General features: G+C 39.1%; 1 long non-coding RNA gene across 1 annotated transcript; it reads right to left on the reverse strand.

Moving 5' to 3' along the window:
• Nucleotides 1–853: 853 nt before the first annotated feature.
• On the reverse strand, nt 854–27,884 carry LOC139041207 (uncharacterized). Its single transcript, XR_011496026.1, has 3 exons — nt 27,712–27,884; nt 4,844–4,893; nt 854–4,091 (listed from the first exon to the last, which is right to left on the reverse strand). It is a non-coding gene; the product is annotated as an uncharacterized lncRNA (long non-coding RNA).

Consider the following 27,884-nt stretch of genomic DNA (forward strand, 5'->3'; position numbering starts at 1 on the left):
GATGATTAGATAAAGAAGATATGGTGTATATATATATATATATATATATATATATATATATACACACAATGGAATACTACTCAGCCATAAAAAAGGACAAAATTGTCGCATTCACAACAACATGGATGGACCTTGAGGGTATTATGCCAGACAGAGACAGATGAACTCTGTATGACTCCACTCATAGATGGAAGTTAAACATATAGACAAAGAGAACTGATCGGTGGTTACCAGGGGAAGGGGGGGGGGATAGAGTCCCTCCAGAAAAACAGTTTGGTAGTTTCTTATAAAGTTAAACATACAATTACCATATGACCCAGAAATTGCACTCCTGGGTTTTACTCTAGAAAAATTAAAACTTGTGTTCGCACGAGAACCTGTACATGAATGTTTATAGCAGCTTGTTCATAATTGCCAGAAACTTCAATCAACTCAGATGTCCTTCAGCAGGTGAATAAACAAACTGAGGTGCTTCCATAGGATGGAATACCATGCAGAAATAAAAAGGAAGCCACCATAGATGCACACACAAAATGATGCATCGAAGTGACAAATCCAGTCTCAAAAGTTTGCTTGATTCTATTTACATGACATTTTGGAAAACTTGAAACTATAGGGACTGAAAATAGGTAAGAGGTTATTAGATCCTGGGGGTGGAAGGAGGATTTAACTACCAAAGGGAGCGCAAGGAACTCTTTTTGATTGTTAGACCTGTTTTGCATCCTGATTATGTTGGTGGCCACGCAAATTTATACATGTGTTAAAACTCATAGAGCTGTTCACAAAAAAGTTAATTTTACAATATGTTTATTTTTTTCTAAAGTGACATTAAAATCTCTTTGATGACTGCAACTCTTATTTACACCTCTGGTCAAAAAAAAACAACACTGAAGATTATGCTAAGCACAACTTCAATGATTTCTTTTTAAATTCTGAAAAGACAACCATGTGAAAATTGAAACAATTTATGACAATTAAATACACATGAATATTTTAGCAGTATAATTAAGAAAATTGTATCAAGTAAAATTTATAACAAAGTTAATTTAACATGTATTACTATTATAAATCATTATTATTGGGTTGCATAGTACACTGTTTAAAAGACTGTAGTTAGTATTACTTTTATAGTCAACCCATTTAAAAAATTTCACCAGTATCTGCAACAATTGTCAACGCTTTTAACCCTGATGCTCATTATACACAAAATCCTATACATATCTCATGTTTTCAGCATGAGTAACAAGAGAAAAAATTGTGGGGAAGTGGCATTATCGAAACATTGAGCTACTTGAGAGAAATGTTGAATTGAGTAGACAAGTTAAAATTTATGACTTCTACTAAGGCACAATAATTTATTGTGTATCTACTGCACACAGCGTAGTGTGTTCGAAACTTTAGTGGATACCATTGCAAATAATCCAAGATCTCTAACCCTCAAAAAGATCCACAGAAAATTGAGAAAAACAGAGTCCATGGAATGCCAATCCAAATTTTTTAAACTAAAGTGTTACGAGAAATACAAATAATTTGAAGCAGACTTTGGCACACATGATAACAGAAATAATAACAAAACTTTACAGGTTTTTATAGAAGGGAGAGATTATTTGTAACAACAGATATAGGGCCTTGTTTGGAAGTACAGATTGAGTTGAACAGAAGTTAGAGACAAGGACATACAGATACCGAACAATAGAGATTCGGGATGTCAGTAACTGAGCTGGGTGACATTGGAACAGATACGGAAAAAGATGAGAAATGCAGTTGGGACAGGTTGAGTTTGGGGCCTGGCTTAGATGGAAACGACAGTCAGAAGCTCAGGACTCTGCCCTCATATAGAGCCATTAAACTGATAACTGTAACTGTGTCTGGACAACATCAGAGCCCAGGAAAACATTGGGACAGGCATTATTTTTCTGCTGATTTGCAATCTTCTGGGGAAAAATAATGAAAAGAGAAATGTTGTAAGCAAGGCTATGTCCAGCTGTGACCAATTTCCCCACACCACATTAAGGCAATCAGCTTGGAACCAGCAAACTCAGATGACTTCAATTCCCAGTAAATCTCATTGCCCAGCCGTGAGGGAATAGACAAATAACACCTCTTTCTCAGGTCACGATTTTCCTTTTGTCTTTTAGGGCATATTGCTGTATTACCCATAACTGATTCTTTGGAAAGTCTGTGAGCAAGGTTTTGTGGAGTATTCTCCAGGTTCAGGGTTCTGGACATCTTCTCACAAGGCATTTCGTATTTGCTCACAACCTGGTCTCTAATCAATGGGGGTAGAAATACCATGTCTGGGGGAATTATGGAGGAGCAAGGCAAACTGGAGAAATTGGAAAAGGCATCTCTCTAGAGGCTCTTGTTCCAGTTTTTTCAGTGGTCATACATGATAGTGGGCCCATGGGGTGGAGTATGACATTTCACATCTAAGAAAACAGATAACAAAAATAGCTTCTCTCTTTTGCTGCGCCAGCCTCTTCCCCTAGGACTTGACCACTCCAAGACAATGAAATACCCTTGTGGAAACAGGCGAAGTGGGTTGTTCTGCTGTGTATTTTTGTTTCATTTTACAGAAGTTTTATTCTACTACTGTGGAGACCTGGCTTGAGGGTATTGGATAAATGCTAAATAATAATCAGACTGAGAAAAAGAAATGGATTTCCCAGCATAGCGGTATAAAGAGAACAAGCTTAATTATTGATTCTCATTCCTGCCTTGTTCACACCTCGGCTCACATTCAAATAACTTGAGGGTGAAAATAGTTCAGAATCTAGTAAAGCAGAAACTATTCTAAGGCTGTTAGGGTGTCAATTCCATCTTTCCTTTAATGTGGAAATGTATTTCTATGCCATTGTACTAGATCAATAAAGAAAATACAGGAAGAAAGTTTACCAATATATAGTGTAGCTGCTGAAGTTGTGGCTTGCCAGGTGGAAGATTAAACAAAGGAGGGATCAGATGGCCTGGCCCGTGGGAGGTTCTGAGAGCAGTTTTCTATGGGATTTTCAGTTTAGAAATGTATGGCTTTAACTACCCATTAAAATCGTCAAGGGAATTTTCGGGGAAGTGGCATGGTGTGAATTTGATTTGGCATCTTGGATCAGTGAGTTTTTAATCACTATCTTTTTACTAAAGGTACCATATTAAAAATTAATGTCTTTCCAATTTATGAAACCAGTTCCAAACCATCTCATAGTGTCTAAGGGTCAAATCCAATGAGTTAATTTGGATGGAAAAATTTGTCTTTCCAATAGGCATGTTATCTTTTCTACTTTAACATAAAACAGTTTGGGCTTTTCAGTGAAAACAAAAAGTAAAAAGCCAGAGCTATATGAATAATGGGAACATGTTTGTAATTGTTTCACAAGCTTGACTTTCAAGATGTTTCTACAGAAGTACAGTGAAAAAGAGCATTGAAGCAATTATACAGGCAATCTCCGTGACAGCTGAGGTCTTCCGGTCCTTTGAGACTTACATAAAATTAACTTCAACTGCTATTCTCATCTTTAATACGAAGTTCAATATCCTCTCTAAGATTTTTGCGTACATCTTAAATGTACCTTCTCCTGGTATCAGTATTTTTAATTAACTCTTCCCATTGGACTTGCGTCTCCCCTCCCATGACTGTTCTCTTCTTCTTGTCCAGTGCTAACTCATACACCAATCAGCCCCTTTATTCCCTAAAACGCTGTTCTTAGAAGACCTTTCTATGTAGCAAATTGCTGTCACATTGCAGGAATATACAGAAATAATTTTAAAATTTATTTTCCTAAAATTTCTGCAGCCATTCCTACCACTGGAAAATTCTTGTCTGTTCAACATTTCTTCACGGAATTCTTCCCATATATACCTGAACTTCTCCTAAGAAGTTGCTGGGCTTTGTCTCCTGTTCTCAGAACTCGTCTCCAACCCTTGCTTTTTACTCCCTCAAATAAGTATTAACTTCCATGCAAAGCGATTTAACTGTCTCTTCATTTCACGGTCTTCTTCCAGAGTTTCAAGTTCTTAGAGCTTCATCTTTCACATGTATGAGCAAGATATTTTGCTAAACAGAAGGCCATCCTCTTAGGAAACAGTCATGCTTCTCCCTTAGGAGGCAAAGTGGAAGTTATCAATTGTGACTCTTAAATTGTGTTTTTTCTAGGATACATATAATTAAAACAGTCTAGATATTTTAGATCATAGATTAAGATTAAAACCTTAATCTTAATTCAGATTAAAATCTTAATTAAGATTAAGGTTTTAAGATTAAGACTGTAGATTAAGGTCGTGTCAACCAATGATGCACGCTTATTCCTCATTTCACACTTATACCCAGCCTCAGACAGCCAACTATGGTAACTTGACCCATGAGAATGATACTGAATTTGATGTGAGCCCCTATTAAATACAGATTACTAAGCATGTGGTTCTTTCTCAAAAGGTAAATAGATAAAAATTTTACTTATATGAGATAGAATAGAGAGCAGAGTTTTAACTTAATAAAGAAACAGTCCCCCTCGTGTTCTCTGTGATTAGGGTCATATTGGGACAAGGAGCCTTGAGAAATATTCCAGCCCCTGGCCCAGCCTCGCTCCCTACAGAATGACTGCTAGCTAAGAAATCATAAACTCCTAGTATTTGAAGAGGGCTTAGAGGATATCAAACCTTATCTTCCGTGGGATTCCTTATAAAATGTTTTATGGACTTTTACTAGACCAATGACAATAGTGTATTTGGAGAACATTTAGAGTTAGAAAGTAAAGTATATATGAGTGTAAGACAGTACAGTGTCTTCCACATCATATAAGCTCAACAAATGTGATGTTAATTCCTTCCCACCTTTCCCCTTAACTCTTACCGGAATGAGCCTTCCTCATTCGAACTCCCATTCATTGGACATGGTTCTACCTAATAAAGAGAAAGGAGAACATCTATTTCCTCTTCTACGTGAGGACATTTCAGATACTTGAAGATAACTGTGCTCTTTTCTATTTTACAGCTCCTTCAATTTTATTTTACAGCCTTCGCTATTCTAATTCTCCAACTCTAATTGTTCCTTAGTTCCTAGGACTTACAGAGAAAAAAGCTCCAAATTTTGTCCAACCACACACGGTACACTGAGGATAGACTCTACTTTGTGTACACAATCAAACTATTAGCACAGCCCAAATTTGCATTTGCCTTTTTGGTAGCCACATCACACCGTCAGCCTCATCCCAACGAGTGAAGACGTCCAAATGGATAGATAAGTATAGATTCATTTTTTTCTGATGGGTTGTTGTTAGGCCATATTTCCCCCATTCTGCATTTAACGCATCACTTCTTTTAAGTACAGGAATATACTTCACTCTTAAACCTCACTCTGTGCTATTTGCCTTCGTAAGCCCAATCTGTCAAGATCTTTTAGACTTTTAATTCTTATCCAGAATTTGATTTATTCCAGCTCTAATTTATCTAAATCTATGCCTCTTTTTAATCATTTTTATATGATGTTAAAAATAATCATAATGAACCAGATAGGCAGCAGCAGAGTCTTATGACATGCTGTTTTCAAATGTACTGAGATTTGTTTTCATCAGATATGCTAAGACAGGTAGACACGGAAATGCCTGTCAGGACGGAAGAAGTTTAGCTGACAGATCCCTGGAAGCAGGAGGCATAGCGTGCTGGGCAGAGCCACAGGGAAGCACTGGGGGCATCAGAGTGAGGGGAAGCACAGGTGTGAGACTTCACTGTGCTCTCCTTGGGAAGGAACGGGCCAGCCAGGGGAAACAGGGTGCACAGGTCTAGGATTTGCTAGTGTGAATAATTTCAGCGTGCTCTGGGATACAGGGGGGTCTCTAGTTGGCCAGTACCTGGCTCTGGAGTGATTTAAGGTAGGAGATAGAGTACTGGACTGCAGGTGCCTGGTACAAGAAGTCAGGGAGAGATATGGGCTCTGAATTAGTCGTTTCGCATTTCAAGAGCGCACTCTCAGGAGAGCAGTTTCTGTCTCTAGGAATCAGCTGACCCTGAGAGGGCAGTCTCCTCCCAGCCAGGGAGGCCCCGGGTGCCAGAGCATCAGGAACACAGAAAACAAGAAAATACAGTTAGTTTACGAGCCGCTAAAGTCTTCTATTCAAGCCACCTAAAACAGCCACTAGGACAACAGAAGCTTCCCTTGCACTGTGCTCTACACCAGGCACTGTCTCAGGTATTTTCTATGAATTAGTTCCAATCTTCAGTATTGCCGTGTAAGGGAACTATCCTCACTGAAAGACGGGCAAAAATTAAGCAACTTGTCTAAAGTCCACAAATGTAACAGTGGAACTGGCCTGGTAATTCAGGCCCACCTGGCTCCCAGACCTCGACTCTCCTTTGCACAGCCTCAACGCACATGGCCTGGTTTGGGTGAGGTTGCTCAACCAACAAACCCAATATACAGTCCCTAGCCCACACTTGCCATATTATCCAAAGGATATCAGAATAAATTTTGCCAAAAAACTGGTTGCAATCGAAAATGCACTAAACCTAAAGCATTCCTTTATCAACTATACTTTTAATCTTGAATTTTTTAAAAAATGACTTAGCAGTATAACTAAATTTCTTAACAATCTAAAAATTCTTAGTAACATTTTTAAGTTCAAATTCCATTCAAATTTTCATTGAAATTGTCTTCTCTATTAAGCACTAGTATCAGTGACGTATATTTTTTTAATTTTCTAGGGATAGTGGTCAATGGGGTCTATAGTGTGGAATCCACTTTCTCTCCATATTTAAATAGTAAGACAAAGTGTTTTTATCTAAAGCAGCCTCTGGCGTGGCTCCATTCTTGAAAGTACATCACAATTGACTCCTGAATTATTTGTACCATTTTTTCCACATCCTGGGATGTAAATTGTTTATACCAAGTAACTTGCATACAATTAATGCAGTCTTTCTCTTACCAGCCCTATTGGTGTTACTAAGTATTCCTCTCCTTTCTTTACCTCTATTCCTCTTCTTTCTAAAATTTTATTTTCTGATAATAAAAGAATAGAGTTAATAGTAAAGAAGATGGTAGACCCAAGTCATGTTCTTTTTTTCTTTTTTCTAATGGGATTGCGTCTAGTGTTTTGCCGTCAAGTATGATGTTAGCTGTTGATTTCGGATAGATAGCCTTTTGCAACCGAGGGCTTAATCTTCTGAACCTAGCGTCCTTAATGTGTTTGTGTTCTTCTAAACAAAAATTAAGAAGCATATTGACTGTTATCAAACATTTTACAGCATCTTTTGAGATTATTGTGTGTGGGTTTTTTTCTGTATTGGACTTAAAGATATGGCATATTATAATCATATCACTCCTGACAATAGATCAGACTTCCAATCTTAGGACAAGACCTACCTGGTCATGGTGGGGAATTATTTGAAGATACTTTGAATTTGATTTGCTAACAGTTTAAGACTTTTGCATCAATACTTCTCAGTGAATTCATTTATAGGTTTTTGTGGGATTTTTTGCATTTTCCTGGTGGGTGGGAGCTGGGTGGGCATTCGAGCTTAAGAAGATGAAGTGGATACCCATCTGTCATTTTCAGTGCTTTGGAACAGTTAATGTAGCATGGAATTATTTCCTCTTAGAAATTCTAACAGTAAAATTATTTGATCATAGATCTGTTATTGAAGACTTTTTGATAATTTATTTTATATTATTTCTCAAATCAAATTTTCTACTTTTCCGTAACTTAATTTTGACCATTGATATTTTTTCCTAGGAAATCATCCATTTAATGTAGCTTTTAAGTTACTTAGCATAACTTGTGTGTAATATTTCCTTGAGTTAAGAAAAAAACTCTTCTATTATGTCCTTATTTAAAAAAATGTATTTTTGCTTTCTTTCTTTGTCTTGATGTGATTTGTTTTTTGCCATTTCCATTGGTATTGTGTGTTTTTTTAAAAGAAACAGCTCTTGGATTTACTGAGAAATTATATTCATTTGTTTCTGAATTCATTAAAAATCTCTCTTTATACTTATTTCATGTTCTCTTCCATTTTCTTAGGTTTATTTTGTGTTTTCTTTTCTAACTTATTGAGTGGATTGCTAAATTCCTTTATTTTATCATTATTTTAATAATGAAAGCATTTAAGATTATTTCCTCTGAGAATAACTTTGGCTGCATCGCATTACAATAATAAGTAATGTTTTTTTATTCCTATTATTTTCAAAATAGCCTATTACTGTAATTTTGATTTCTTTTTTGTCCTAATAGGTTTTTAAAATAATGTTTTAAATTACCAAATTGCTGGGTTTTATATTTGTTTGTTTTTTAAATTTGGGTTATTAATTTATGGTTTCCTATATTGTAACCAGACAACATTTTCCTGCTCAATTTCTGATTTAAGAATTTTATTTGTGACTTTGAATCTAATCAATTTTTATAAACGTTCATTAAAATTTGAAAATAAGACATATGCTCTGGATGTAGCACACAAAATTCAATATATCCATGAATTGAAATTTATTATAATATTAAAATTGTCTGTCTTCAAGATATATTTAGTTTCCTATAAGAATTGTGTTTCAATCAATTTCTCATTTGTTCGTTTAACAAGTGTTATTAAGCAGCTTCTTGTCTCAAGCTTACTTCTGAGTACTGGCGACACAGCAGCGAAGATGAGGTGGGAGGGCCTCTAGGAGCAGGAGCTGAACACCAAGGCCTCGAGGGAGCTAAAATGATTCAGCTAAGGTAGCACAGTAAATGATATATGAGGTGGTTATATGCATGAAATGTCTCCATAAATACATTCTTTACACATTGCTTTCTGTATGCATTGCTTTACGCTTTGTTTTTTATCATTTTTCTTTTAATTTTAGTTTTCGCACATCTGATTGTGTCTTCATGAGTGTTACAGTGGGAGAAACTTAGACCATCAGGTAGACATTTTTAAATGCCGTTAGTTTTCCCTTAATTATCCATGGCTTATCCTTCATGGTCTCATGAGTTTTTACCTTAGTAGAGAAATTATAGTTGAGCTGTTTCACTTTCCCTTTCTGCTCTCTGTATACATTACACAAATCCTCCTCGAGTAGGTTGCCTCATCCTTCTTTATCAAACACCTCTTAGACAAACGTCCAGTCCTCTAGGCTCCATCTCTTACTCCAGCCAAGGCTGCAACAACCAGTTCCAAGAGGGCTTCCACCAACGTAAGCCATCCCACCTCTGTGCTGTGCCCCCTCCCTTCCAGCCCAGGTCCACTCTGATGGCCAGGGTAATCAGCTTGGTCCTCATCCAGTCACAACCCAGAAGTGCGAGGGAACAAACACCCAGGGCACCATCCTCAACCACTGGAAGATGGGAACTGATGGATAATATGTCTAGCTTTCATTTCTAGGTGAGACGGACACGAGACACCTCCATTCCATAAGGTCTAGTACCAATCTCTCTTAACAGTGACCAACTCTATAATGCATCTTGTAACTGCTTTTCTTCCCTCTTTCACTCCCTCTGCCCTCAATCCTGCTCTTTAGATTCACTTCTAAATATATTACTTACACTGAAGCCTTTGTACTGGAATCTGCTTCATGGCAAACCCAGTCTCAGACACCTTTCTTGCTCATCTTGCTCTGCGCATAGCTTTTCAATAATTTTATGCTTTTTAAAGCATCTTTCTCAAATCTTTGTCTTATTTTAACATTTAGACCACCTAACATTATTCCTGCTGCTGCTCTTTTGTATTCTCTTGATGTTTATTCTCCTCTTTCAATATTTAATATATGTCCTTTTAAAATATGAACTCGACTTTTAGCTATATTAGTTGCTTTAGATTTATATCCTTTTATCATTAGAATAATTTCTGATTAAATATATATATTTTTTTCCGAGCGTTCTGACCATCCTGTCTCTCTTAAGCTGTGTTCTCTTTCAAGTCTCTTTCCTTGGGATCACACACCCATGCACACATTCTGATTATTTTTAGCTGTGCTGTTCTGAGGTCAAGTCTGTATCTTTCTAGACTTTTGTGAATTTCACAAGATTACTTTCTCCAAGGTCTTTGCCCCTCTCATGACAGTGACCAGATTTGCTTCAACGGTCAGAATTAAATCAGTGCAACAATTCGTCCTGTGATTTTCTTTACCATTTAAAATACAAAATAAGAAGAAGTCATATCATGGCTTTAACAAGATGCTCCACTTTTAGAATATTCAGATTCTCAAGTGTTTCCTGGACGGTCAAAATATACCATTAGGTCAGACTCTTTCCCCTGAGGAGTTTTGTACCATGTTTAAGGTGCATCTATGTGATGGGTTTAGAGAAACTGTAGTATTCCTCTGCCATTATAACAATTCTACTCATTTCTGCTCTTTTCCACATCCAAATATGTTGTATCATGCTCCAACCTTAGGTTGAGGATTTCTACTGAAATGCATACCTTAACATAGTGCCATTCTCTTGCCATTGTATTGAAATATACAGTCATATTTTAACCCCACTAAATTTCAGTGATACTTTAATGAGATCATATATATATATATATATATATATATGTCTGTGTGTGTGTATATATGTATATGTATACACACACATTATATATAACTTTGTATGTATATTACTTTGTATTGAAATATACAGCCATATTTTATTTATTGACAGTGTCTGGTGTCTGACATGTAGATATCTAGGCCCATTGATAATATTCCTATTATATTCACTATTTTCTCATACTTTTTTCACCCCTGAGGCACACTTTTTGCTTCTCGTGGTATTAATTTTGCAGTTTCGTCTGGGCCTTCCTCTGCCTTTTCACAAAGTGTTTATTTTTTAAAATTCTGATCACATTGATGAATGTGTTTCCACATTCTTCCAGGTGTTTGAGTGATGGCCTCCATCATTTCCTTAGAGAACATCATTCTGTTGTAATGAGCCATGATGCAGAAAACCAATTTTTTTCTTATTATTAGTGTAGTCAGTAGATTATTTCTCATATCCTCCTCCTAGTAATAATAAAAACAACTACAGTTATAAGTAATTGAGTTTCTTTGATGCACCAGACAATGTTTTTTATGCACATTATATCTAATGCTCATAACAATCTTGATAGATGAGGACTCCTGGCCCCTTTTCCCAGGTGAGAAGACAGAATTCTCGTAACTAGTAAGTGGTGGATCCACCATTTGCCCTAAGTTTGTCTGATTCCAAATCTTTTGCTCTTCTCGCTACTGCAATATATTTGTTGATTATGCTTCCAAAGTTGTTTTAATGTCCCTTGATTTCTATTATCACAGGGATGATAGGAGAGAAATATATATTTTTAAGCCTAGGTGTTCAGTCTCTCGTCAAGTATTCAGATTCAAAAAAGACATTTTCTATTTCTCTTTTAACCCTACTTTCCCCTTGGGGAAACAGATGAAATAAGTGGGGCTCTGACTGGTGATATAAGTGCACAAGGAAGGCAGCACACTTCTTTTTGCTTGAGGAAGATTAGCCCTGAGCTAACATCTGTGCCAATCTTCCTCTGTTTTGTATGTAGGTCCCCAGACAGTGTGGCTTGACAAGTGATGTAGGCCCACGCCTGGGATCTGAACCTGCGAAGCTGGGCTGCCGAAGCTGAACGTGCCAGACTTAACCATTATGCCACCGGGCTGGCCCTAAGCACTCTTTTTAATTCACTATGCCATGTGTACACAGGTCTGTTATATCTCTTGTCCTCTTGAGCCCATAAAGGGATTCCCCAAACCTGCTCTGTTGCTCTGGGTAGCACAGGATGCTGCCACTTCTGCAAATATTCTGGCTTAGTCCTCTATTAGAAAATACCCTAATCGCTGAGGTATCTTTTTTCTAGTTTGTTATATTTAGTACCTAATGGTGGAAATACAGACAGAAAGATGTACCACAAATGAGTTACCTGGTAATGAAAATAGTTGAACATTGTAAAGTGATGTTCAAATAGAAGAACTTAGAGTTAGATTCCTTCTGCCCACTTGTGAATATTTAAGAAGACAATGGAGAATTATGTTCTTATCTAAATGAATGTCACTATTACTTAGAACTTCATTTAGCTCATTCCTCCAGGAGTCCGAAGTCTGACATGGATGATGTCTTCACTGTCAAATTGAGTCCCTGTTGAGTCAAGTCAATACAAAAAGCCAAGGAATTCATTCTTTTCAGGAGAAGATTTTAAGTCAAAGGGCTTTCATGTGCTTCCAAGTCCCACCACTTACTAGCTACATCTTCTTCAGCAAGTTACCGAGACTTTCTGTGCCTCCACTTCTTCATCTTCTACAGAGCCTACTTTACTGTTCATAGCTACTGTAGGAGTCCACAGTCCCCTTGGGATCTCAAATGTCAGTGAACTGTGTGGTTTGCAAATTAGTGAGGACTCCTGTGGATGCTCTACAAATCTCTGTAACCCTCATGTCTCTTGCTACATTGCCACTATGATGGAGAAATGGCTATTAGCTCACCAGTTTGCTTAACTCTGCAATTACTTTTTTTGGACAACTATCCATATGGCTCCAGAACTTAATCTTTCTGTCTCTTAAATGGTTGTTTGCTGTTTTTTGAATGACATGCCTTCCCTTTCTACTGAGATTTCTTGCTTTTTTTTGGTGAGGAAGATTAATCCTGAGCTAACATCTGTGCCAATATTCATCCACTTTATATGTGGGTTGCTGCCACAGCATGACTGATGAATAGTGTAGGTCTGCACCCAGGATCTGAACCCATGAACCTGGACCGCCAAAGTGGAGTGTGCAGAACTTTAACTACTCAGCCATGGGACCAGCCCCTGAGAACAAATTTTTGATAGCTAATAAAACAAGTTATTGGTTTACTTTTCTTTCCAATGAAAAGTGAATTTATACTTTGTTTTATAGGTGAAACTGGAAAATAACATCTAAAAGGGACTAAGAAACTTTTTCAAGGTCATATGGTGACCTAGGTGAGGAAGCCAGAAGTAAACCCAAGTCTTCTAGCCATTAAATCCTATGTTTTTAATATCTACACTATATTCCTATGGGAAATATAGATTTTCAAATATATTTATTCCAAAAATGCAAATGCCATACCACTAAGCAGATAAAGTTTAAAAGAAAAGTAAGGGTTTAGGAAAGTTATAGAAAAGATGTGGGAAGTTCTACGTGGAATTCTACACAAATGAGCTGGGAGTAGGATGTGGACACTGGGAGCTCTGAGGAAGAAGATTCCAGTGGGAGAACAGCAGCATCAAAGAGGTGAAATCTCTCTGAGGACAAAATGAACCAATTTTACAAATTTGTCTTAGGGTAAGAGTGAGCCCTCTTAAAGTTCTTCATGGGTCAATACCCAAAACGTCAGACACGAGAGATTTCCCTTGTTGCTTATATAATTCAGCTTCTATCTTATTTTGTAGAAAAAAAATATGTGAAGTAGCCAGCAACCACAATTTTTAATAAATATTAATGGATGAGGAGGGGAGAGAGGAATAGAGGTAGCAATGGTGTTTGGCCTTGGGACATCATGCAGAACCCACCTCTTTAGTTTTGATATTCCCAGTGGATTAGATACTAGTTTTCCTGCATTGATTGCTGTTTCATAATATAAAATTTAATTATCTCTATTATTTTACGATAAGCTTTTCTGCCTTGAGGCCTGTGGCACAGGGTGCAGTTAGAAACAAATCTAATAAATAAGGAAATAAAAGACTTCATTTCCTTTTCAGAAGGAAGTTGTGTTTTGCTCTGTATGCTTTGAGCTTAGGGGAATTCACCTTTGCTTTCCTAAATACACTTGTTCTTTGGCAGAGATTAGGCATCTTCCAGAAGAAGTGTTTCAGAATGGCTACCATCCTGGGACTCCGGGACTTCGAGCCACGGGAAGCATTGTGCTCCTTCCAGCAAGGACCACAGCAAACAGGCTGCATCTCCACACATGGTCTCAAGGGCTGTTTCTGACTCTTCTCGCTTTTATTATTGGATTCCCTCTCATTACATTTGTTTAGCCCAAGAAGCATAGAATCAAGAGCCCTGACTCTGATTAATCTTTTACCCACTTACATTTTGTTTACCCAATTGTTTTCTTTTGAGCAAAGATTTCAATATTAGCCAGATGAAGGTTAGCAGATACAAAACACAGCATTTGAGAGATGAAAAAAAAAATGCTATTGAGAATGTAATTGAAGTCAAACACTGAGCAGATCATGCACAATGGTTTAGTAAGGAGAGGAATAGATGAAATGTATTTATTATCAAGCCGTCCAGACTGTGGAGAATATGTAATAAAGGGTCCTCCATCCAAATATATATATTGTAGGTCTCAACATCATGCATTTAATAAGCATTTTATAAGCATAAATTATGCATAATCACTAGGCCTGGTACCATTGAGGATACAAAGAAATCTGAGACAAACACTCTGCCTTTAAAGGCCTGTTAAACCAGGGGTAAATATAAAAGAGATGCAAAATTATATCACAAGGCAGAATATAGGAACTGCTGGAAAATAAGGAAAAATTAAATGTTCCCTCAAAGAGCCTATCTGATCTGGTAGAAGGATTGGAAAGGTTTCATGGAGGAAATGGTGCTTAAAGTTGGCCTAGAAAAAGTTAATGATGTACTATTACATGCATCAACAGGAATGAATAGTAAACATAACACTGAGCAAAGAAACAATTCCAGAGAGTATATTCAATATGGTCTCTATGAATTTCAAAATTTAAAATATTAAAAATGTGTTGCTTAATATACATACACAGATGGAACTAGAAAGAAAAGAGATTATCACAAAAATTTAAAAAAATTATTTTCACTCTGGGGAAAAGCAACAGAATATAATTGGGTTTGGGGCCCACTGGCATATCTGGCTATCATGCATCTCAAAATTCTTCTAGCCTCTATCCATCAACTAATTCCAAAACCAACTGGCAATGATTTATTCTTAACCAGGCTGGTGGTTAGTGAGTTTTGCTTTATAAATTCTCCTTACCATCTATATAACTGCATGTATGTCTTATGTAAACTCTTCTGTAAATATGGTGCACTTCAAAATAAAAAGGTTAAAATATACACTTATAATAGAATTTTTAAAATACCATGGTGAAAAGGAAAGTGGTTTGCCATTGTAAAGATCAGGCTATTTGGGACAATGAGATTATATTATAACTCTATTAGGCCTTATATGATTAAAGTGAAACTGAATTAAAAATAATAAGGCAGCTTATTTGTATTTCAGCAAGGGGGCCAGGAAGTGGAGCGTTAACAGTTGAACTAAGTTAAGGTCAATAGAGATTTATAAAATAAAAAGGGAGGGTGATTCTGAGGCTTAGAGGATAGACAAAGTGTATTAATTAGAGGGGATTTTTTTAAGCCACAAAACAAACACCAGGTATCATAATTTAAAAATAGATACAAGGCTATAGGGGTATATCACAAAGTCAAGTGGTCTAAACTGAGCCAGGTCTTAAAAGATGACCTATATTATATTTTCTCTATGGATCTTATCTTGGCTTTTCTCTGAGCATCTTTTTCTCTTTATTCTCTTTTGCTATGTCTCTGAATCTACAGAGAGTGATACTGAACCTCTCTTGGTTTTAGCTCCAAATCTTTGAGAACAAGACTCTGATAAAATATATGTAGTGTTCACTCCTAATCCTATTGACCATATCATAAATATGATATCTAAAAGTCATCTCCATTTTTAAAATGCATATTACCCATTTATCATGTACCCTAATCTCTCAACTACCATTTATGATGTTCCTTTGAATGATTTTCACCTCCACTATGCTTCAACCATCAAGAGTATGATCACCCACTGGATGTCATTATCACTAAATTTGTTGACCGTCAATATTTCTAATTTAATAAATTCTTTCTTTGAACCCAATCTCCTACATTCCTCCCACAGCCTCTCTCCTAATTGATTTCCTCTTAGACGTCATGGAGAACTCCAGTCAATTGACCTCTCTGATCCATGATATACTCATGGAACTGTTTTCCTCCCCTCCTTGACTGGACCCTTAATGAGCTATTTTATTTGTACTTTCATTAGTGTCCTAGTGTTCTGTTACACTTATTTTGCTATCCCTCAACTTTGGGTAAATGAACGCTACTGTTTGTATGACAATTCAGATTTTTGTATTGTGTATTAGTTTACTGTATGTAGAATTGTGGGAGTTCAACAGCTTTCTTTCATGTTGTCCCGCCTCTCTCTCTGTTGGTCCAAGTTGGTAGTGTTTCTATTAGTATAACGTTTTCAAATGCCTCGTGGATTTCCCATGTATGCCGTGGGGGTTCACATCATTAGACAAGAATTTCTTTCACGGATGTTTCCTTGATAATCCCATCTCCAGTCCTTGTTTCTGCTGAGATGGTTGAGTGGATTTATTTGTCACACACCTAGTCTCTTCAGCAAAAGGTTGTCCAGACACAGTCTTGTCCTTCTTTCCAGAGCACAGTGAATCTTTTAGCTTTAGCATCTTTTTCAATATGGATAGGCTGAGAAATTTCCAAATCGAGTTCTGATTCCTTTTTGCTTAATAGTTCTTTCTTCAATTTATCTTTTTCCTCTCACATTTTACTATAAGCAACAAAAAGAAACCAGGCAGCACTTTGCTTGGAAATGTCCTTAGCTAAATATCTAAGGTCATCGTTTACAAATTCTGCTTTTTACACAACTGCACGACGTAATTCAGCCAGATTTTGTGCCACCATATGACAAGGATCGCCTTTACTCCAGTTTCCAATAACATGTTTCAATAACAGAAGAAATATTTCTAGTCCTTCACTAGAATGCTTTTAAGATTCGTATTCCTGTGACAGGATGTTCTGTTCATGATGATACATATAATATGTTCCCTAAGAGTATGGAAGATTCCCCTACTGTGACTCTGACTTCTTTCTGAGCTCTCGCCAGAATCACCATATTTCGACAAACCATCTCGTCAAGGTAATCCAGGCTTTTTCTGTCATGCACCTCAAAATTCTTCTAGCCTCTACTCATCAACTGATTTTAAAACCACCTTCACATTTTCAGGTATTTGTTAAGCAGCACCTTATACTTCCTCAGTACCAAAATCTGTATTGGTTACCTCTGCCTGCTGTGACAGATTAGCACGACTGGATGGCTTAAAACAACAGGAGTATATTATCTCACAGTTCTGAAGCCCAGACAGCTGAAATCCAGGTGTTAGTGGGGCCGCACTCCCCCCAGAGACCTTGGGGGAGAATCAGTTCCATGCTCTTCTCCAAGCTTCTGGTAGTTGCTGGCAATTCTTGACATTGCTTGGCTTGTGGCTATGTCACTTCAATCTCTATCTCTAACTTTGCATTGCCTTCTCAATGTATTTTTTTCTCTCTGTACATCTGTCTCAAAACTCATTCTGTTTCTCTATTATAAGGATGCGTGTGATTGTATTTTGGGCCCAGCAAATAATCCAGCATAAATTCCTCTTCTCAAGATTAACTTAGGCACATCTTTTGCTATAAAAGTTATAAGGTGATATTCAACTATTCTGGGGATTTGGATGTGAACTTATCTTTTTGGGGATCACTATGACAGTAATATGATCATGCATATTGGCATCATAATACATTTGCATCTTTTAAAATCAAAGACCCTTACTGATAGTCAGTAATATTTTTATTTCTACCTGGATAACTCTCTACCTCCTTTCCTCAGAGATAGTTCCAAAATCTTTTCAAACTTCAGTTCCTCTATTTTAGTTTTGGCAGATGACCTTGCTTCATATTTTATCAGGAAAGTTAAGTTCACCCAGTACAAGTCCCTTAGGATTCTATATTATCCACTTATCCAATTTATTAAACAAAGCAGGCAAACTTTTCCAAGTGTTTGGGATATATCTGCAAATTAAAACAAACAAAAATGACAAAGTAGCCTGAGGAGAAATCTGGCAGGAGGATAACAACTGAGCATAATCAATTACTAACATACGATATATTGTATGATGATGAGTACTCTGGTAAAGAATAAATGCGTTGGGAGTTTCTGGGGGCAGGAAAGAGTAAGTTTAAGATTGGACTTAGGATATGCCTTGTTGAGAAGGTGAAATTTGAACAAAGACTGGAAGGAGGTGATGGAATTAGTGAGGCAGATATGGGGCAGGAGCACTTAGATGTAGGGAAGGGATAGAGCAAAGACCCTATGATGGAAGGATGCCTGATATCTCAACCAATGAGGAAGCCAGTGGGGCTGGAGTAGAGTAGCCCAAGTGGAGAGTGGTAGTAATGAATTCAGAAATGTAAGGGGATGTGGAGAGGTCAGACCATTGTCAACTCTCGACAAGTTTGGGGACTTGGGTTTTGACTCTGACAGAAATGGGAAGCCATTCCAGAGTTTTGAGCAAAGGAGTGATATGATCTGACATTGATTTTTAGGGATAACTCTGACTTCTGAGTTAGGGTAGACTTTAGGTGTGGGGCGGGGGGGGGGAAGCAAGGATAGAAGCGGAGAGACTGGGTAGGAAGCAACCATGGTAAATTGCTTGAGAGAGATGATAGTGGCTCAGACCAGGGTGGTAGCTAAAAAGGCGGTAAGAAGCAGCTGGGTCTTGGATATATTTTGAAAATAGAGACAACAGAGGTTGCCGTTAAGGTTCTAGAAAAAGAAAGGTTGTGGATGGCTTGAGCAACTTGAAAGATGGAGCTGTTCTCGCCTGAGATGGGGAAGACCAAGGGTAGAGCAGATCTGGGGATGGTTGGAGAAGATTAGTAGTTTAGTGATAGACACAGTGAATTTGAAGGGTCTATTTTACAATCAAGAAGATATGTTGAGGAGGCAGTTAGCTATGTGAATCTAGACACCCAAGTCCTGAATTTGGGAGAGAGTTCCGTACTGGAGATACAATTTCCGCATTTCTCTAAACCTTCACCTATGAGTCCTTTCTTCTTTCTGGACCAGGGAAAGAAGTGGCACCCTGCTCAAATCTGACACCTGACCTATGCCTTTGACTACATCCTTCACAACTCCACTCTAATTTGTTCCCTCAGCTATTTTCTATTTTTCTTTTGAGTCACAAGTCTCTGACTCTACTTTGACTTGTTTTCTGTGCCAAAAATTGACTAGAGCCTTTTCTATCCAAAACCACACCCTTCTACCCACATAAATAGAAAGGTTTTAGACCTCTATTACTCCAGGTTCACCCTCTTGCCTCAATTCATCTCTCTTCCATCTTTCAAGGTTCAAAGTCTTGAAAGAGTTTGGTGTCTCTAATTTCCATGATTGAATTACATAACACTGAGCCCCTGAAGGCCTTCCTGTATTCTAAGATCCATTTCCTACCTTGATTTGTTTAACCACAACCAAACTGGGAATATAACAGATAGCAGCCAATCATCTCCTTTCTCCAGTCTTCATACATCAGAATGACGACATAGGTGCAGTCCAAGGCAGTAACAAGGTTAAAAATTGGGCTTTGATGCTTTAGAATCAACTGGAAGTATTCTAATACTTCTCCTATTTGCTCATTCTGTTCCAGCCATAGTAGCCTCCTTGCTAGTTCTCAAATACTCCAAGCTCCAGCCTCGGTGCCTTGAACGTGGTGTCCTGGCACACTTCTTCCCCCAGATATTCACACGGTTCCCTCCCTCACTTCACACAGGTCTTTGCCCAAATTTTCAACCACCTCATCTAAATTGGCACCTCTGTCATTTCCCATTGCTTTACATACTCTTTTTCCCCTCATTTCTATTTTCACTACCTAGAATTTCATATATTTAGGTGTTTATTTGTTTTCTGATCTGATCCCCCCCCCCACTGGAATGTAAACTCCATGAGAGGAGGGCATTTCCTCCTTTGCTGCTGTGTCCCTAGCATTTGAAACAAGCCCTGGCACATAACAAGGCCTAACAATTATTCACTAAATGAATATGTTTGTGGTTGAGAGATCTTGATAGATTCAACAGCCCTTGTGCCCAAAGAGTTGGCAGCAACCTTGCAAATGAATACCGTGAATATCCTCCCTTCTTGCTCTCCCCAATGGCCATTGGGACACTACATTGGATGAGGACTGGAGTAAAAAATTAAAGAGAACAGCAGGGATAAAAAAGAATCTTCCTTTCCACTTCAAGTGAATCTTATAAAGGATCCAGAATTCCTAGTTAATCGTAGAGCAGCACCTAAAGTGGGAGTTCCCATCACCCCTTTAAGGCTACCACAAACAGACAAACATGACAAATAAAAAGTGGGCTTGGAAAGCATATGTAGCATGAGGATAAGTTCCTTCCCAGACACCCTTCCTGCCCTGCCCCTCTTCCAACAAGATTATCGCTCCACTATAAAAATTCAGGAGCCATCACTATTGAAAAGATAACTAAGAGGTATTTTGATTCATTTGGGCATGGGGAAGCTGTTTCAAGATTTGGATATAATAGAAAAGGCAGATCAAGTGCAGAGGTGGAGAGGTTCTGCTGAGTTTCCCTAGAAGAAAGAGAAGTGGCAAGGGTGGAGTGAAGATGAGAAGAGATTAGGAGAGGGGAGAAGGAAAATTCAAGGGGTACCTAAGAACCAAGATGACGAGAAGGTGAATGAGGAAGTCCTACTTATGTCTGCTGTTTTCAACCTTCAGCCCTGCATACAATAAAGACTGTCAAGGAGCCTCTCCCTTGTGCCCCCATGCCAATCTGCTCCTTCACCTCCTGCTGCCATCACATATGAGCAACTGATGCCTGTGGGCTCATTTTCTTTGAGCTTTCATGACGTTTTGCCTGGTGAGACCATCCCACTGTGTTCATATTCTGTTTACCTACAATACTACTATATGGTATTGAATCCAAGAGCATTTGAAAAACGGGATAAAAGGAATTAAAAGCTCATCCTTACCTTGAATCACATATCAGGAGCTGAAATTAGATCCCACCTACTGCTAAGGGAGAGAGCCTATGTCACCCAACAAAGCTCAGCCCCCTTGGCACATCCAAGCCTCATGTCCCTGCCCCCTGGCTTTGGCACCAGGGGTTCCATGGCTGTGCCCAGGATAAAAGCGGTATCCCCAGCTTGCTCTCAGGCAAAGGCAGCCTGCTTTTAATTAGGAGCAGGAGCCGTTGTTAGATTTGTATTTTTCTTTCCTTTTTTTTTTTTTCTTTTGCCTATGCTTGATGGCATGATGTGTGTTACATATTTAATTAAAGAGGATCTAATGAGTATTTCTAACAGCCCTGGGGTCAGATAAGCCACTGCAGAGATTCATGCAAATGAGCCGGGTTTTATGGCTTCCCTAGTGAGCAGCAGTGATGTTGTCCAAAATGGCAGAGTCAGTGGGAGCCCATCAGCTTTCCAACTTCCACAGGAAAAACCCAAGGGGAAGCAGGCAGAGAGGTGGGGAGTAGAGTTTGCAGGCTTTGTGTGTGGGCCCAGAAGTAAGTGTAAATATGTAATGGGGAGAAATCTAAACTTAATGAAATAAAATGTACAAACGAGCCAACTGGGTCAATGGCCTAGGCCAGAGAGCAATCCAAGAGGACCAAGATTCTTAGGAACACACTTTTGGACTTAGGGAGGTGAATCAGAAAAGAGCAAAAGAAGGAGAGTAAAGTAAAATGTGCCACTGCATTTGGACTTTATTTTATGGGAAATGGGTCACTAAATGGTTTTATACGCACTTTCTTCACCATGCTCTATTCTTGCATCTGTTTTAGCACTTGTCTTGTGATCTATCTGCAGACATGTCTCTATCCCTGTTAGACTCTGAACTGACTCTCAAGAGTGAGAGACTCCTATCTGTCTGCTCCCACGACTCTAACTAAACTTCCTCTGTTACACCGGGTATCCCACTACTTATAATTGCCTATTGAGTTTCTGTCTACTCTGCCTAGTTGAGAGTTGACTGAGGGTGAGGATTTTGCTTTTTCCATATTACTTTTGTATTATTCACGTTTATATGCCTAGCATCTAGCACAGTGCCCGGAATATAGAATGCCCTCAATAAGTTATTATTAAATGAATGAATGAATGATTCAAAGGTAATCAGTCTGAAGTGAGGCCAGTCTCAGCGTACTTACTGCATCCCAAACAAACAAAGACTACAAACTTGCCCCTGAAAGCAATAAAGACTTGTATCGATTTGAACTGAAAGTCAGCTGCTTTGGCAAGTGGAAAATGATGTTATATTGCATATTATACTAGAAGGCTTCTTTAAAATCCTCCTTAAACTAAGATACAGAATAAGAAATTTAATGCATTGGCCTTGATTGGATTTGAGTTCTGAAAAAAATCAGCTTTTAAAGGCACTTTTGAGATAATTGGGGGATAGTTGGTATTAGATGATATTCAGAACTTATTTTTGTTGGTATGATAATAGCGTTGTGTTATGTAGGAAATTGTCTTTGTGGTGGCTTTTCAAAGTAGCTAAAAGTCCTTGACATTCATCCCACGCAGAGGAGGGGTCTACTTCCCTTGCCTTGAATACGGGCGTGTATATACATGCCTTGGCCAGCAGGGTTCAGTGGACACGAGGCTTCAGGGCTTCTAAGGCCACATCAGAAAAGTCTATGCAGGTTCCACCTAGTTCTCCTGGAATGGCCACTCCTTTCTTGACATGTGCCCTGTTGGAACCCAAATGCCATACTGTGAGATGCCTAAGCCACACAGAGGGGCCACATGAGTGCTCCAGTTCACAGGCTCAACTAAAATCAGACTTTGAGTCATTCCTGGGCTTATCTGCAGAGGCCGCCAGATAATTCCAGCCCCTAGCCATTTGAATACTCCCAATTGAAATCCCAGATATTGTGGAGCAGGGACAAGCCATCTGTCCATGCATTCCTGACCCACAGAGTCCGGGAGTGTAATAAAACAGTTGCTATTTTGTGCCACTGTTTGGAGTGGTTTGTTAAGCAGAAATAGCAACTGCAACTGTCTTTGACATGTTTTGGAGATGCATGCTAAAGAACTTAAGGATGAAGTACCATGATGTCTCTAGCTTACTTTTAAATGGTTCCCCAAAATGGGTTCAAAAGCAGCCAGGTAGATAGATGGAGCAAATTCAGCAAAGCATTGGCAATTGTCAAATATAGATGGTGAATACGTTGTTATTTATTGAACTATTTTTTCTACTTTTCTGTAATCTTTAAAATTTTTATAACAAAATTTTATTTAAAAAGTGCTTTTAAACACTTTTCTTTCCCAAAGTTCTCTTCCTCAGGAAAACCTAAATTTATCACCCGCGTATCTCTTTCATCGCTCACAAATCTCCTCACACAACCCTCTCTTTAAATAGGCCCCCCTTCTTCCTCTGTCTTCCTTCAGGAGCCCTTCTTCCTGGTGGCGATGGCTTTCCCTTAAGAGCAAGCAAAACTGGTGCGAGCAGGACCACTCTCTTTTTTTGAGATCTGTCATTTTACAAGGCAGAGGACGAGATTAGGATTGTAATACCTAATACTTTAATATGCTTTCTTTCAAATTAATGACATAATTTTTAAAAAGAGTTTTAGAAACTACTAAGATTAGTGAGAAAGGACAGAAGACCTTCATTAAATTTCATATTTATTGGCAAAACAAGGGCAAAAGACTTTCTGGTTTCAAAACTTAAAATTTTCAAAGCAATGCTATGGATTATTATTCTCATCAAAAGAAAGCAAAGCGTTTTTCTAACTCATTTTAGGGCAAATCAAGACCAAAAAAAAGGAACCAAAAGAAAAGCTCTGATCAAAAGTGTTTTTTCCTGTATCTCGACTCGCAATTCCCCAGGGCCCCCTTTACTGTACAATTCTCTCTTGATGTTCCAGCGTGAGCCCCTCCCTCCTCTCCCAGCTCCTGGTCACTTCCCCAACCAGCTGGTTCCCTCTCCTCTTGAAAGTTGCTGCTCCCTAAGGAGCAGAACCAGGGTGAACCTTGGTACCCCAATTTTATTGGAGACAAAATCTCTTACATCCTTGATATTTTCTTTAAACACTCCTCCATACATGGCCGCATAAACTAAAACCTACTTTTCTCCCTGATGATACATACCACTTGCTGTATAACCCTTCCAATAATGATAATAATAACATAAAAGCTCATTTTTATTGAGTGTTTACTACATAGTGTGTTTATGCTCCTCTCTTTCATTACTTCAGTTAATCCTCACAGCAATCTTATGAGGGAGATACCACCATTATCATCATTTTACAGAGGTGGAAACTGAGGGACAGGGTGGTTGAGTAGCTTACCCATGACCACCTGGCTTGGAAAATAACAGAACCAGGATAGAAACCAGGCAGCCTGACCAAGAACCGCAGCTTGTAACCATCATGCATTATTGTCGCCCCAGAGGCCTCCCAACAAGCTCCATTTCCACACTCCGCCACCCCTGACACCCAGAACCAGAAGAAGGGTCTACTTATGCATACGGCACCATCCAAAACAGTGTTCCCTCACCATCCCTAGACATGGGCTAATCTTTGAAGCCCATATTGTCCTCATTATTTGCTTAGCTCCAGGGCACTCACAGTTTCTGCCTTGGCTTGTGCTATTCCACCCTGATCCTATATACCAACATTCATACTGGTGATCTGTAACTCTCTAGCATCTTCAGAGACTGGCTGATCTTGCCATCCCAGTCACACGTCACCATCACTCAGAACTGACTCTTCTACCTCTAGGGTCTTGAACTTGCAACAATTCCTTTCGATTTCTCCCTCTTTATCCTCTAATTTCCTTTTGCCTTTGCTTAACTAAAGTGGTTCTTTGTTTTAACCCTAAGTTCCAGTAATCGTGCCATTCCTATTCCCATGTAATTCATTATCTCCATTCTTAGCTCATTCGTCTTCCTACTCACCTTAATGCGATGCTGAGTCATTTCACCACCACCTCAAGTGCCTTCTCTCTTTGCCATTTTCTCCTTGCCAATTCTCATCTTTGAGAAACTACCCTTTGCTTTTTCCGTTCACCATCCCAGGCTGTGAAATACAACTGGAGAACTTTATGAAACATGTTTAATCTTTGCTAACCACAAGTCATTTTAATTCAACTCACCTGGCCTTTTCACCTCATCTGAAATCTCATCACCTATTTATTCCATATCAACTCCACATTTCACTTCTCCTGGAAGTTGCCTGAAATCATTACTTCCTCACCTACCAACCCACCTGTGCTCCAGCAGAAGACCCTGAGGATGTTTATGCAGTCTGCCAGGCTCCCAGAATGCCTTTCTTTGCTCACTCTCTCAAAGCTCTTACACGGCAAGCAGCCCCTGCTTCTTCTTAAGACCAAGCTCAGTACTTAGGGTCTTTCCCTACCTACCACCTTCTTCTTTCTCAAAGATCTTGCTCTATCAAAACTCTCCCCACCTTCTGTCTTATAACTTCAATCATTCTCTGTTCTCTGGATGTTTTTGCTCTGTTTACAAACATGTTTCTCTCTCTTTAATTAACTATTATTATTATCTCCCCACTCATAAAAAAAAATGTCCTTCTGCTCTCTTGCTAACCTGTCTCTTACCATGTTTAAGCTGCTACCCTATCCCCTCCACAGAGTTGTCCGCCTCCCCCCCAGCAAAGAGAACTTCATATTCCTCCAGCCACTGGCTCATGAACTCTGCAAGATGGCTTCCCCTTACCCGTGTCTCACAATGCTTCCTCCGAGGATGCCAGTGATCTCTAAATCACTAAAGCCAACAATTGTTTCTTAGTTCTCATTCCCTGACTTCTCTAGAGCGTCTGAAGCCTTTGACTATCCTCTATATCATGAAATTCTACCCCACATGGATCTCCTGGTTCTCTTTCTTTCCAATCTCTGTTTCCTATTCATCTTTCTCAAAAAGAGACCTCTGAGCTTAGGTCTTTTATCACGCAGTCCCATAAGATCCCTTTCCTTTCCTGAGTTCCTTCCAACTGTGACTTCTGTGTAAACTGATATGTAAATGTATATTTTCTGCCCCTGCCTATTTTCTCCTGAGCTCGGTATTTCCAAATGCTCCCAGATATTTCCATGATTGGCACAAACATTTCAGACCCAACAACTAAACCAAAACCCTCAAAGTGAGCCTCTTACCACAACCAGCCTGCTCCTGTTTGCGGCCAAGTCCACTAGCTGCCTCAGCACTCCCTCTCTTACTGAATTAGGTCACTAATCCCTTGACTGGGCATCAACAGTACACACAACGCGACTCTCATCACAATGTGCCCCCACTAAAGAGCCTTCAGAGGCTCTCTCCTACCACTGAATCAAATTCGAAATTTTTGGACTGGCAGTCAAGTGCTTCCACGCTCTTATCCACCCTAATTTTTCAGTATTACCTTTTCTTGTATCACACGTTTATTCATTTATCTGATAGGCCAATGTATGAAGAGTTTAAGCCCTTTTTAAAACAGTGTCATCAGAACATTTATAAAACAATGGCACCCACCTCAACATGCCTCTAAATCCCCTCGTGAAGAGTGCGGTGATTAAAGGCATGAGCTATGTGGTCATATCAAAGCACCGCAGAATCCTAGCTCTGCCCATTTAGGAGCTGTATGCCCTGGACAAATTACATAATTTCTCTAAGCTTCAATGTTCTCATCTATAAAATGGGCATTGTGAGAATTGAATGAAATCATGCAAGCAAAGCGCTAGCCAGAGTACCTAGCACATATGTAAAATTTAAATGCTTCTTATTTTTGTCTTTTATAGTGATGGATCTCTGCTCCTTCAGTCTGGGCCCCACCCAAAGAATCTCTATTCCGAGCCCACTTCATAAACAAGCAATGCATTTAGGTAACAAAGGATCGGGATTGACTCTCATCAGGCAGCATTCCACTGTCCTTGGTCAGAAGAATCTGACTGAACGATTTATGTAACCTCCGCTTCCTGGAGGCCACCTAATTTAGTAAATAAAACTGTCCAAACCAACTAAAACTAGAAAATGAGCCCTTGGGTTTTCTGAGCAGCCAAAAAGAAGTCCAAGAACTCATTTACTAACTGGAAGTTCCCGCCTTTGTTTTTTCAGCTCTGACTCTCTGACCTACCAACCAGCTGACCAGGTTCTTTCTGACTTTGAAATAAGGTATCTGGGTCCTAGTTCCGACCCTACCAGGAGGCTTCTATGTGGCCAGGGTAAAGGACATAGCTTTTCTGGGCTTTAGTTTTCTCAACCTCAAAATAAAATAAGACTTTCTCCTACCCTCACCTAACACCCAGGGAATGGCACATATTAGGTGCACAATAAATAATTGGTAAAATGAATAAGTGAATGCATGAACAGATAGCTGCTCTGGAGGTCAAATGAGTTATTAGGAGCAGTCACACTTTGAAAAATGAAATAATAATTTAAATTTACATAATAAGTTATTAAATCACAGAAGATAAGTACACCAACTGCCTAGGTTCAAAGCTTCAAGAGCTTCCCTATGCTCCTCTAATTTCCCACACCCCTCGGCCTCTGCTAGAAGCCTGCTCTAAACACTTTACAACAGCAGCCATCCTACGGAGCGGTTCTCTGTGTACTGCCAGCACTCAGGGACCTGCCTAAATATCAATAATCTCTCCAGGATGCCTGTTACCAATTCCTTTTAGCATCAGATGAGGCTAGAGAGCACGGGAGACGTGTGGGTGCTGTGAGAGCTCCTGGCTCGCGTCCTGGTCGGTCTGCTCTCCATGTGACCCCGGCCTGCAGGCGGCCCCCACCGGTGCCTCCCTCGCATGCAAGCCCCAGAGCTGCCTCCAATTGGCTGGCGGGTCTCAGGTCTCTCAGCTGGAAGCAGTGACTGAGGTAAACCTTGGCACCACAAACCCCACAGCCATAAATTTCACTTACATCTAGTAAAACACAGACATCCAATTAAAGCCATAATCCTATAAACTTGCCAGAAATCAAGCTCACAGTTAAAAATGAAGATGGACAAGTGCACTCAATCAATACCGTCGAGGTTACAGCCTGCAGTTTGTAGGCTGTTCCTACATTGAATCTTCTGCTGCTCTTGCTGCTGTTTGCTTTCCGCCTGGGTAGAAATAACAAATGTTCTTGCTTGCTCTCTCCTTACATTGTCCTGTGCA

Source organism: Equus asinus, chromosome 20, assembly GCF_041296235.1.
Source record: "Equus asinus isolate D_3611 breed Donkey chromosome 20, EquAss-T2T_v2, whole genome shotgun sequence".
Classification (NCBI taxonomy): Eukaryota; Metazoa; Chordata; class Mammalia; order Perissodactyla; family Equidae; genus Equus; species Equus asinus.